The sequence below is a fragment of the Mastigoproctus giganteus genome, chromosome 6 (genome assembly GCF_048544385.1).
Source record: "Mastigoproctus giganteus isolate SK-2022 chromosome 6, ASM4854438v1, whole genome shotgun sequence".
NCBI lineage: Eukaryota > Metazoa > Arthropoda > Arachnida > Uropygi > Thelyphonidae > Mastigoproctus > Mastigoproctus giganteus.
Genome location: NC_143580.1, coordinates 172361296 through 172373770, shown reverse-complemented (window position 1 = coordinate 172373770; position 12475 = coordinate 172361296). Strand labels below are relative to the sequence as shown.

Here is a 12475-nt window from a genome sequence, read left to right as displayed (position 1 = left end):
CCCGGTAGCAAGGATAATACATCAGAAGCTAGCGAGGAAATTCCAGTTGATCAAAGAAAGTGTACCGTACTACAAGTACGAACCTCAGGCAGTACTAGAGACCTCAACCCACAAGCTGTACTGGGACCGCTCCATAATAACGGATAGGACAATCCCGCACAACAGACCGGAATAACCCTTGTAGACAAGAAGGAAAAGGCTACCTATCTGATTGATATAGCGGTACCCAACACTGGTAACCTGCAGAAAACCCATGGGGAGAAAATCAGGAAGTACACGAACCTAAGACGGGAGATCAAAGAGATGTGGCATATGCAACAAGTAACGACCATCCCGATCATCGTGTCAACCACAGGTATGGTGCCAAAGACCCTATATAACAGCCTAGCAACATCTCCCAGCGAACGCTTACAAAGAACTCCAGAAAGTCGTAATCCTGAACACCTGTAGGGTAGCCATATAGTTCTTCGACCAACAGTAACAGCAGACATAATAACAACCACCCTGTGTACTTAGTAGCAATACCCGTCACGAGGTGGAACTCCAATCAGGGAGAAATAATGTAAGAGCAATAATAATAATAATAATAATAATAATAATAATAATAAGTTTAGTTTAGTTTAATATGTTTACTGTCAGCTTAAAAGTAAGAAATATAGTGGAGGTGGTGTCGAATAATTAAACATTCTGGGTCGCGTGTGTGTCGAAATATTTGGCACGGTGAAGAGTGGACAAATTAATGGAAGCACCTGATATGAAAGTAATAGTTTCTGTGGTGGCCGCATAACGTATTTATGAATATGTAGTGATGATTTTTCTTTTTTTTTTTTTTTTGTTTCTTGCAGGTAGTATGTGAAGGAAAGAAGATAAAACTAATATATACAGGGTTATTCAAAATGAAGTCCGGGGTTTCAGAATTTTTTTTTTGGGAGAGCGCCTGTGTCATAATCATTTGTAGCCACCTCGAAAGAACGCATAATATCTCAAGTTTCGTTCCCACGTTCGCGATGTTCGGTATGCTGCACGGCTAACCACCAGATGGCGTTGGACGCATACCGCCGTGCAGTCGTTCGTTTGCCAGTGATGACAGTTCTGCTCTGTTGCGACATAGCTTCAGAATGTAACGAGAAAGCTTTTACTGTGTTGGAGTTTCATGTAAGTAAATCTGTTACCGTTGTGCAACGCCCATTTGCTGACAGAGTAATTTTTTCTGATGAATCGACCTTCCATTTGTCGGGGAAAGTGAATAAGCAGAATGTGCGATTTCACTAAAGGCTCTCATATTGAACATTTATGAGGTATGTAAAAAAACTTCATTACTATACTTGCATTCTGGAAATATTTCTTTCTTCCTATGTCTGCTCATGTGTGTACAGGAATTGTTTGAAACCCCGGACTTCATTTTGAATAACCCTGTATTTAGAGGTCATATAAAATAGAGAACATAAATAAAATGATTAACCTGTCTGAATTCTATAGAGATCACTTTTTAGGTGGAGGAGAACGTTTCGCAGGAGCATCGGTGACTAAAACTGCTTATTTGTATCCAGAGCAACTGTATCGAATGTGATGTCTGTATTTACCAAGAATTGAAAAGCAAGACTGATAGGGCGAATTGTGGCAGAAAATCGAAGCTAACTGAAAGACAAAGCCAGACACTAAAAGGAGAACCCCGATAACATAAAACTTCTGGCTCAAAAATAGCTGCAGAACTGAATGTGGGTCTCAACAATCCACTTTCCAGCAAAGCAGTAAGGCAAGAACTTAATAAAAGTAAAATTTATGGCAAAGCCGGTATTGGCAAGCCATTCATTATTCATAATAATGCTAGCAAAAGGATGCAATGGTGTAAGGATCACAAAAACGGGACACTTGATAATTGGAATAATGCCATATTCATCATTCATACCTTTTTCCAACATCCCGGAGAATTTATGATTGACGAATGCCAAAGGAAGCCATAGGCTTCTACTGCACCAGGCAAAACAAAAAAAAAAAAAAGTAATCAAGAAATTCTCTATTTCTGTATAGTCATGCATCAGTCTTATGAATTTCCCCGAGCTGTCAGCCTCAACTACCATGGTGGTAACGTCATCTAGTAAATAACAGCTCACCAGTTGGAACAAAACTTCTTCGTAATCTGTTTTGTGACTCATTATGCTGATGACAGGAGGCCTCATTTCAAGAAGGATGTAGAGCTGCTGGAATGAGTACTGAGAAGGGCAACAAGATTAGTGAATGGAACAAAGGGGTGCTCTTACAAAGAAAGGCTTAAGTTTTGCAAATTACAGTGTCTGGAGACTAGGCACCAGCGAGGTGATCTGATAGAGGTGTATAAAGCCTTGAATGGTTTGAGCATGCTCAATGCTGATGGGATTCTTCCTCTTGCTCAGAATAATCACCTGAGAGGGCATAAATTCAAATTGAGGAAAGACAGATGTAGGATAGATGTGCGGAAGTTTGCCTTTAGTCAGCGGGTGGAACAGTTGGTTGGTGGAACAGACTTCCATCCCTTGTCATGGAAGTTGATAGCCTAAATAAGTTTAAGGCTCAGCTGGACAGGTATTTCGAACGAACAGAGGGGTGAAGTGGAAGTGTTATTTTTTATTTATTTATTTATTTATTTTATTTTATTATTATTATTTTTTTTGGCTAATGCTGCATAAGCTTGCTTTCTTGCATCAGATCTCTCTATTAATGCTAATGACGTGTGCCGTCCATCAAACATAGAGGAGGATCAACAATCGTGTGGGTACCAATATCGTGGTATTCTTTAGGTCCTATCATCACCCGAAATGAGGGAATTACTGCCTCCAATTACTTTGCTATTCTGAGTAAATATCAAGTTCATCCCATGGTGCAAACATTTCTTCTCACAAATAGTGCCATGTTTCATGATGATAATGCTCTAATCGCAACCAGATGTGTCCAATCTTGGCTTTGGGAGCATGGAACTAAGGCTAAGTCTCCCATGGCCTGCAGAATCAGCAGATTTAAACATCTGGTGATTCTGCAGGCCACTGTGGGCATATTTCTAAAGGAGAATGAGAAACAGATTACCTCCAACTTCCTCACGCAAGGAGCTTGAAACGTTCCTCTATGAAGAATTGTCCAATGTTCCTCTTAAGTCATTTCAAGATTTATTTCAATCTATTCCACGTAGAATACAAGCTATTTTATAATAAATGTGTGGCCTAATACCATATTAGTGCACACCTGTAGCTCTTATCGCAGTTGTTTCAGTTATTTTGTCCATTGCCTTGTATACAGTCTGTTATCCTCAAAAATATTTTTAAAGCACCGGGCTAGATACTGTTATTTCATACTTAACGTTTGCGGGATGGAAAACCAGAATAACTGGTATATGTGAAAAGCAATGCAATTATCTCCGGAGAATTGATAACTACAACACCGTGTGGAAAAAGAAAATTAAATATAAACCCATGGTTAAGGCGGTAATCAAACTGAGGACATTTTTTACAAAATGTGGAAGAACAGAAGCAGCGATTACTGTGTTAGCCGTAAGGTAACTCTGTCGTAGTTAATTGTGAAACGGAGTCCTTTGGCGAGTTTTAGGCTCAGTTTCAAAGAAATATCCAAGTACCATCCAAGTACCTGGTTTCTTAGAAACGGTAGTGAGAGTAGTTTGTAATGTGTCACCATTTTATCGGTGAAAGTGTATTTTACGATTATACGTCACTCCGCTACGCTTTTCGTTCGATTGATTCATTGTTGTGAGTTTTTTGTAAGTAAAAATCATGAAATTTGGGACGTATTTAAAAATTAATACTTTGTATACAAATTTATTATTAGTGCTAAGGTGAATGCATCAAAATATTAACGATGGTAAATAAATTTTATCAGATGCATCATTTTCTATTGAAAGACTACGGATGTAACTTAGAGTTTGCAAAGACTGACTCTAAATAATGATGTCTTCCTTGGCAGTGCTGGGATCGGAAAAAAGTATAAAACATTTTTCAATGAAGGGAGAGATATATGAACCGGATAGCAAAATTACGCCATAATGTGTTATATATACACACACACACTAACGATATGAAATATGACTTATGAGTATTATTTCAGTAAAAATAATAAAGATCAAGCGTCTGTGATATATGAGGAGGTATCAAAAAGTTCATAACCTGCCCTAGATTATCTCCAGGTTTTATTTACTTTTAGCTTCAACAATTTCTCTTCTATTTTCATCTCAGTCATCACAAAATCATTCAGCTTACAATTATACTTCTGCTTTTGCCATCCATAAAAACTTCACTCATTAATTGGCCCGACCCTTTTTAATGTAGTACAAAATATTTATGATCAGAAGTTATCCCATTCATATCCAGTCAGTTCATGTGGTTTATCCCTTTCCTTTTAGTGTTAACATTAGCATTAGTAGAGACATCATCAGCCATTTTCCATCCACTGCAGGATTGAAGGGCCAACCGGGCTAGCTGGGCGAGTAAAATGCCTACCTGGCAACACAAAGCTCGTGGGTTCCAATCCCGTATTGGATCAGAGTACTTCAAAAACCTTGGGAGGTGCATTATGGCCACAGAAGCTGATGCGCCAACGACTAACAAAAATAAACAAGCAGGATGAAGGCCTCTCCAGCAACTTTCTGGTTCTTTCTGTTTTGTGCAGTGGCCATCCATTTACTACCCACAAACTCATGAATTTCATCTATCCATCTCCGTCGTTTTCTTCTAGCTCCTCTTGGGTACCATTCTGTTATTTTATTAGTCCATCTGCCATCATGTCTTCGAGTTGTGTGTCCTCCCCAAGACCATTTTAGTTCTTTATTTTTGAAAAGAATGTTCTTTATTTTTGAAAAGAATGTTCTTTATTTGAGTTTGCTGCCTAATCCATGTGTTTCTCTTCTTTTCTAAGAGTCTGATTCCCAATATAATTTGTTCCATTCTTCGCTATGTAGTTCTCAGCTTCTCTTCCATTCTTTTAGTGAGTGCCCAAGTTTAACTTCCATAAGTCATGGTGGGGAGTATACATTGGTTCATTATTTTACGTTTCAGACAAACTGGGATATTGCTCCTCAGTATTATTATTATTAGCCATATGGTGCAAGGAAGCCTGAGGCTTATGATGCACCAGCCAAAAAAAAAAAAAAAATCCCCAAGTTATCCGCGACAGAGAGAGTCAGAAGTAGAAGGCAATCACCAAGAAAGAGAAGAATGATGATATCCAGCTCAGGACCCTGGGTTTGCCAAGCCCATACTCACCAGATGTGAGCCCCTGGGGTTGTATGTGATTATAATTCCTGAATGCTATCCATCCAAAATTTATTCTTCTGTTTTCCAGCCATTTATCATTATTACAACTAATAACTTGTTCCAGATAAGTGTATGACTCCACCTGTTCAATTACTGCTCCTTCAATCATTATGTACCTTTCTGTGGCATACTTGTTCATCATTACTTTTGTTTTAGCCATATTCATCTTTAGTCCAAAATCCTTAATAACTATGCATAAGTGGAACAGGACCAGGGTATGTCTGCCAGGGGCAAAAAGCTACTAAAAGTTTCATACCTATTAAGAAATATTGTTCACGGTTTAGGCCTAAATGGTTAACTAATGGGACTCGTAATAGAGAAGAAACATGCATGGGATGCATATAAATTATCAAGCGACTCAGAAGCCTATGGCAGATATAAGCTAGTCTGTAATCAGGTGACAAAGGAGGTTAGGCAGGCGAAGGCAGATTACGAGAAATCCTTGACAAAAGATGCTAAGAAAAACAGCAAGGATTTCTTTACTTATATAAACTCTAAAAGGAAGGGGATGAATCTGATTGGTCCACTTGACATCGATGGATCGACTGTTGATGATCCTGCTCAGATAGCAAACAAACTGAATGAGTATTTTGCATCTACATTCACACATGAGGAGTTATTAAGGTTTGAAAATGGCAGAAGGTTATCAAATTGTAGCAGGATACTTAATGATTTTGGAATAACTGAAAACAAAGTGGAGGAGAAATTGTTGAAGTTAAACATAAGAAAAGCACCTGGGATGGATGGGATCTATCCAGTTATATTAAAGGAGGCGGCAAAGCAACTAAGCAAACCCTTAGCCATAATTATGAGAGCGTCCTTGGACTCAGGGGAGGTTCCCATGGATTGGAGATGTGCAAATGTATCCCCAATTCACAAAGGGGGATCGAAGGGTGACACGAGTAATTACAGATCTGTTAGTTTAACTTCTGTTCCGGGTAAAATAATGGAGTCACTGGTTAAAGATGCATTGCAGGATCATCTAGACAAGACTGCAGTAATAATTCAGACACAGCATGGGTTTGTTAAGGGAAAGTCTTGTCTGACCAATTTGATAGGATATTATGATGTGGTTACAAAGGAACTGGATGCAAAAAATAATTTTGATATCATATATTTGGATTTCAGGAAAGCTTTAGACACTGTTGTGCATGGAAGACTATTGTACAAATTGGAGCAGAATGGTATTAAGTTGCTACAATGGATAAAAGGATGGTTAAGTGGGAGAAGACAGAGGGTGGTAATCAGTGGGTGCTGATCTTCGTAGACTAATGTTATTAGTGGAGTCCCACAGGGTTCGGTGTTAGGTACACTGTTGTTTTGTATATTTATCAATGATATTGAAGAAGGTATATCAGGCTTAATGTCGAAGTTTGCAGATGATACAAAGGTTGGCAGGGTTGTTAATGACAGTAATGGCAGTGTGCTACTGCAACAGGATCTAGATAATTTGGGCAGATGGGCTAAGAAGTGGCAACTGAAGTTTAACCTTGACAAATGCAAAGTACTGCATACCCCAGAGAAACGTACCAACTGTGTGCTACTACACTTAAGGTGGTAGAAAATGAAAAAGACCTGGGAGTAATTGTGCAGTCAGATATGAAGTTTTCTGAGCAATGCAGACAGGCGCCGACCGGGCTAGCCAGGTGGGTAAAGTGCCAGCCTGGCAACCCAAAGGTCGTGGGTTCGAATCCCGCCTCGGGCTTGGATCAAAGTACTGCAAAATCCTTGGGAGGTGCAGTATGGTCACAGAAGCCGATGCGCCAACAACTACCAAAAAAAAAAAAAAAAAAAAAAAGCAGACAGGCTGCCAGGGCATGTCATGGGGTTTTGTCAGTGATATATAGGAATTTTGCTAGCAGGGAAAAGGAGGTGATTATCCCTCTGTATAAGGCAATGGTCAGACCATGCCTTGAGTACTGCGTACAGGTCTGGAGGCCTCATTTTAGGAAGGATGTAGATTTACTTGAGCGTGTATAGAGAAGGGCAACAAGATTTGTGAGGGGAATGAAGGGATCCTCTTACCAGGAGAGGCTTAAGTTCTGCAAATTGCAGTGGCTGGAGACTAGGCACCTGCGCGGTGATCTGATTGAGGTATATAACGCCTTGAATGGGTTGAGCACACTGAATTCTGATGGGATCCTTCCACTTATTCAGATTACGAACCTAAGGAGGCATAAATTCAAATTAAGAAGAGACAGATGTAGAATAGATGTGTGGAAATTTGCCCTTAGCCAGCGGGTGGTTAATTGCTGGAACAAACTTCCATCTGTTGTTGTGGAAGTTAATAGGTTGAATAAATTTAAGGAGGAACTGGACAGGCATTTGGAGGCAATGATGTGATTTTTTTTTTTTTTTGGCTGATGCTGCATAAGCTCATACACTTGCTTTCTTGCATCACATGCCACTACTACTACTACATAGAGCAGATATCATCTTTTCAGGGTACAAATGGTGATATTGTTGTACTCGTTGGAACTAATGACATTCAGTGTAAGAGATCTGCAGATTTACTCAACAAGTACAGGTCAATGTTGAAAAAAAGTCGCGAGTTAGGGTTGAAAGTGAAAGTTTCGCAATTCTGCCCAGACACGATAGGAGGGAGTATATGATGAGCGCCTTGTCAATCAATTTGGCCCTGAAGAGATTGTGCAAGGCTCAAGGGGTAGAAATTTTTTCAGCTTGGTCTGTGCTTGTTGACAGGAGAGACTGCTGCAGGGATGGGATACACTTAAATAGAAAGGGAGCAAGAATATTTGCTGATGCTATCAAGGCAGTGTTAGGATTGTTGGAAAACTGCTAGCGTGGGGGGATATACAGACTAAAAGGGTAACAGTGATCCTTGCACTGCTATTAGAATGAGCAGCAGACTGGAAAGCAAGGTAATGGACATTTCCAAAACTGCTGGGGGTCATAGTGGAACAAATAAAAAATGGTCTTTGGTAGGGTGGCTAGGAGCAGGAACAGGTGCATGTATACTTGCATGTACACCAATGCTAGGAGCATAGTTAATAAATTTGATGAGCTTGAAATGCGAGTCAAGACATCAAAGGCAGATATTGTTGGGATATCACAGACGTGGTGTCACGCATATATAGGCAGTGCAGAGTTGGAATTTGGGGAGTACAATGTGTATAGGAAGGGAGGAGTTATGCTGTTAGTTAAGAAACATAAAATCTAAGATAGTGCATCCAATTAATGCTGGTGGACAATGCAGTGTTGAGTCTTTTTGGTGTGAAATAAGCACTGGGAAAGGAAAAATGAGAGTAGGTGTGTGTTATAGGCCTAATGAATCTGATGAGTATAATGAGCAATTGTGCAGAGAAATAGAGCGGGCCAGTAAATCAGAATGTCTTATATTGGGAGACTTTAACTTTCCAGATATTGACTGGAACTTATGGGTTAGCATTAGTAGAGGCATATGATGCAAGAAAGCAATCAGCCAAAAAAAAAAAAAAAAAAAAAACCCACTCCCATAAGAGCAGCAGTGTTATTGGTGGAGTCCCATAGGACCCAATACCGAACTCTGTGGGACTCCACTAATAACATTGCTGCTGTTTGTGGACTAATGTTATTGCTGGAGTCCCACAGGGTTCGGTGTTGGGTCCACTGTTGTTTTGTATATTTATCAATGATATTGATGAAGAAATATAAGCCTTAGTATCGATGATACAAAGGCTTATATTCCTTTGTACAGATGATGCAAAGGTTGGCAGGGTTGTTAATGACAGTAATGGCAGTGTGTTACTGCAACAGGATCAAGAAAATTTGGGCAGATGGGCTGAGAAGTGGCAACTGAAGTTTAACATAGAAAAATGCAAAGTATTGCATATGGGTAGAAGTAATCCCAGAAAAATGTACCAACTGTGTGGTACTACACTTAAGGTGGTAGAAAATGAAAAGACCTGGGAGTAATTGTGCAGTCAGATATTAAGTTTTCTGAGCAGTGCAGACAGGCTGCCAGGGTGGGCCATGGGGTGTTGTCAATGAAATACAGGAATTTTGCTAGCAGGGAAAAGGAGGTGGTTGTCCCTCTGTATAAGGCAATGGTCAGGCCACGCCTTGAGTACTGTGTGCAGGTCTGGAGGCCTCATTCTAGGAAGGATGTAGATTTGCTTGAACGTGTACAGAGAAGGGCAACAAGATTGATGAGGGGAATGAAGGGATCCTCTTACATGAAGAGGATCCTGGTTCTGCAAATTGCAGCAGCTGGAGACTAGACACCTGCAAAGTGATGTGATTGAGGTGTATAAGGCCTTGAATGGCGTGAGTATGCTGAATTCTGATGGGATTCTTCCACTTGTTCAGATTACGAAACTAAGGGGGCATAAATTGAAATTGAGGAAGGACAGATGTAGAATAGATGTGCGGAAATTTGCCTTTAGCCAGCAGGTGGTTAATTAGCATTAGCATTAGTAGAGGCATATGATGCAAGAAAGCAAGCTTATTCAGCATCAGCCAAAAAAAAAAAAAAAAACAACCCTCTCCCATTTCACCCCTCCGTTCGTTCGAAATACCTGTCCAGTTGAGCTTTAAATTTGTTTAGGCTATCAACTTCAACAACAAGTGATGGAAGTCGGTTCCACCAACCAACCAACCACCCGCTGGCCAAAGGCAAATTTCCGCACATCTATCCGACATCCGTCCTTCCTCAATTTGAATTTATGCCCTCTGAGGTGATTATTCTGAGAAAGATGAAGAATCCCATTGGCATTGAGCATGCTCAAACCATTCAAAGCCTTATACACCTCTATCAGATCACCTCGCCGGTGCCTAGTCTCCAGACTCTGTAATTTGCAAAACTTAAGCCTTTCTTCGTAAGAGCAACCCTTTGTTCCATTTACTAATCTTGTTGCCCTTCTCTGTACCCGTTCCAGCAGCTCTACATCCTTCTTGAAATGAGGCCTCCAGACCTGTATACAGTACTCAAGATGTGGCCTAACCATTGCCTTATACAAGGGAATAATCACCTCCTTATCCCTGCTAGAAAAATTCCTGTATATCATTGACAAGACACCATGAGCTACTCTTGCAGCTTGTCTGCACTGCTCAGAGAACTTCATATCTGCCTGCACAATTACCCCCAGGTCCTTTTCATTCTCCACCACTGTCAGTGTAGTACCGCAGAGTTGATACATTGCTCTGGGGTTACTGTTACCCATATGTAGTACTTTACATTTGTCAATGTTAAACTTCATTTGCCACCTCTCAGCCCATCTGTTCAACCTTTCCAGATCCTGTTGCAGCAGCATAGCGTCAGTAGTGTCCTTAACGACTCTGCCAACCTTTGTATCATCTGCAAACTTAGACATTAAACTTGATATCCCATCATCAATATCATTCATAAACACCGAAAACAACAATGGACCCAACACTGAACCTTGAGGAACTCCACTAATAACATTAGTCCACGTTGAGCAGTGTCCATTGATTACCACTCTCTGTCTTCTGCCACTCAACCATCCCCTTATCCATAGCAGCAATTTGCCTCCAATGCCACACTGCTCCAATTTGTGCAGCAGTCTTCCATGTGCAACAGTATCAAAAGCCTTTCTAAGATCCAAATATATAATATCAAAGTTATTCCCTGCATCCAGTTCTTTTGTGACTACATCATAGTATCCAATCAAATTGGTCAGGCAAGACCTGCCCTTAACAAAACCATGCTGCGTCTGAGCTATAACTGAATTCTTGTCTAGATGATCCTGCAGTGCTTCTTTAACCAGTGCCTCCATTAATTTACCTGGAACAGAAGTTAAACTAACAGGTCTATAATTACTTGTGTCAGCCTTTGATCCTCCTTTGTGAATTGGGGTTACATTTGCACATCTCCAGTCTATGGGTACCTCCCCTGAGTCCAAAGAAGCTCTCATAATTATGGCTAGGGGTTTGCATACTTCCTTTGCTGCCTCCTTTAATATAACTGGATAGATCCCATCCACCCCAGGTGCCTTTTTTATGTTTATCCTCAACAATCTCTCCTCCACTTTCCTCTCAGTTATTACAAAATCATCCAGCTCACTGCCAATGTTTACTTTACCTACATCATTCTCCTTCCTGAATAACTCCTCATGCGTGAATGTAGATGCAAAATACTCGTTTAGATTGTTAGCCACCTGAGCAGGATCCTCAACTGTTGAACCATCAATATCCAGTGGACCAATCTGATTCATCCCTTTCCTTCTCGAGTTCAAGTATGTAAAGAACTCCTTTCTGTTTTTCTTTGCATCCTTTGCCAAGGATTTTTCGTAGTCTGCCTTTGCCTGCCTAATCTCCTTTGTGACTTGGTTACAGACCAACTTATATCTATCATAGGCTTCCATGTCACCCATTAATTTGTATGTATCCCATGCATTTTTCTTCTCTGCCACATGTCTCATTAGTCCATCTGACAACCATTTAGGCCTAAACCTTGAACAATATTTCTTAGTTGGTATGTAAAGCCTGGTAGCCACCAATATTAGTTCCTTGAATGCTTCCCATTTTGAGTTTGCTGTTGGTAACATCATCAGTTGGTCCCACTGTACAGAATTTAAATACTGTCTCAGACCATCATAGTCGCCTTTACGAAAACAAAAACCCTTCCCTTTACCTCTGATGGTAGTTACCTCCTTGAGTAAATCCCACTTCAACACACTGTGATCACTGCCACCTAGTGGTTCATTTATCTGCAGGTTCTTAATGCATGAAGAATCACTACTGATAATCAGATCAAGAGTATTGCTCCCTCTTGTTGCCTCACGAACATGCTGATGTAGAAAACAATCATCCAATAAATCCACAAAAGCCTTGCTAGTGTGCGAGTGACCAACCCACAAATTCCAGTCAATATCTAGGTAATTAAAATCCCCCATTATAAGACTCTCTGATTTACTGGCCCACTCTATTTCCCTGTACAATATATTATTATACTCACCAGAGTCATTAGGCCTATAGCACACTCCTACTCTCAATTTTGATTTCCCTATGCTTATGTCACACCAAACTGACTCGACACTGCCCTGTCCATCGATGTCAACTGGCTTCACTTCCTTTGACTTTATGTGTTTCTTAATTAATAGCATAACCCCTCCTCCCCTCCTGTCCTGTCTATCCTTTCTGTATACATTGTATTCCCCAAATTCCAGTTCCGCATTACTTATATCTGTGTGACACCACGTCTCTGATATCCCAGCAATATC

At 40.3% G+C, this 12475-nt stretch overlaps 1 protein-coding gene across 1 annotated transcript in view; it reads left to right on the top strand.

Annotated features, from left to right (window-relative positions):
• The first annotated feature begins 3652 nt into the window (after positions 1 to 3652).
• The window catches only part of LOC150084749 (uncharacterized), a 60847-nt gene continuing 52024 nt past the window's right edge, over positions 3653 to 12475 (top strand). The window contains exon 1 of the mRNA XM_090376345.1: positions 3653 to 3745. The gene's annotated coding sequence lies outside the window, so the exon portion shown is untranslated. The remainder of the gene's footprint in view (positions 3746 to 12475) is intronic.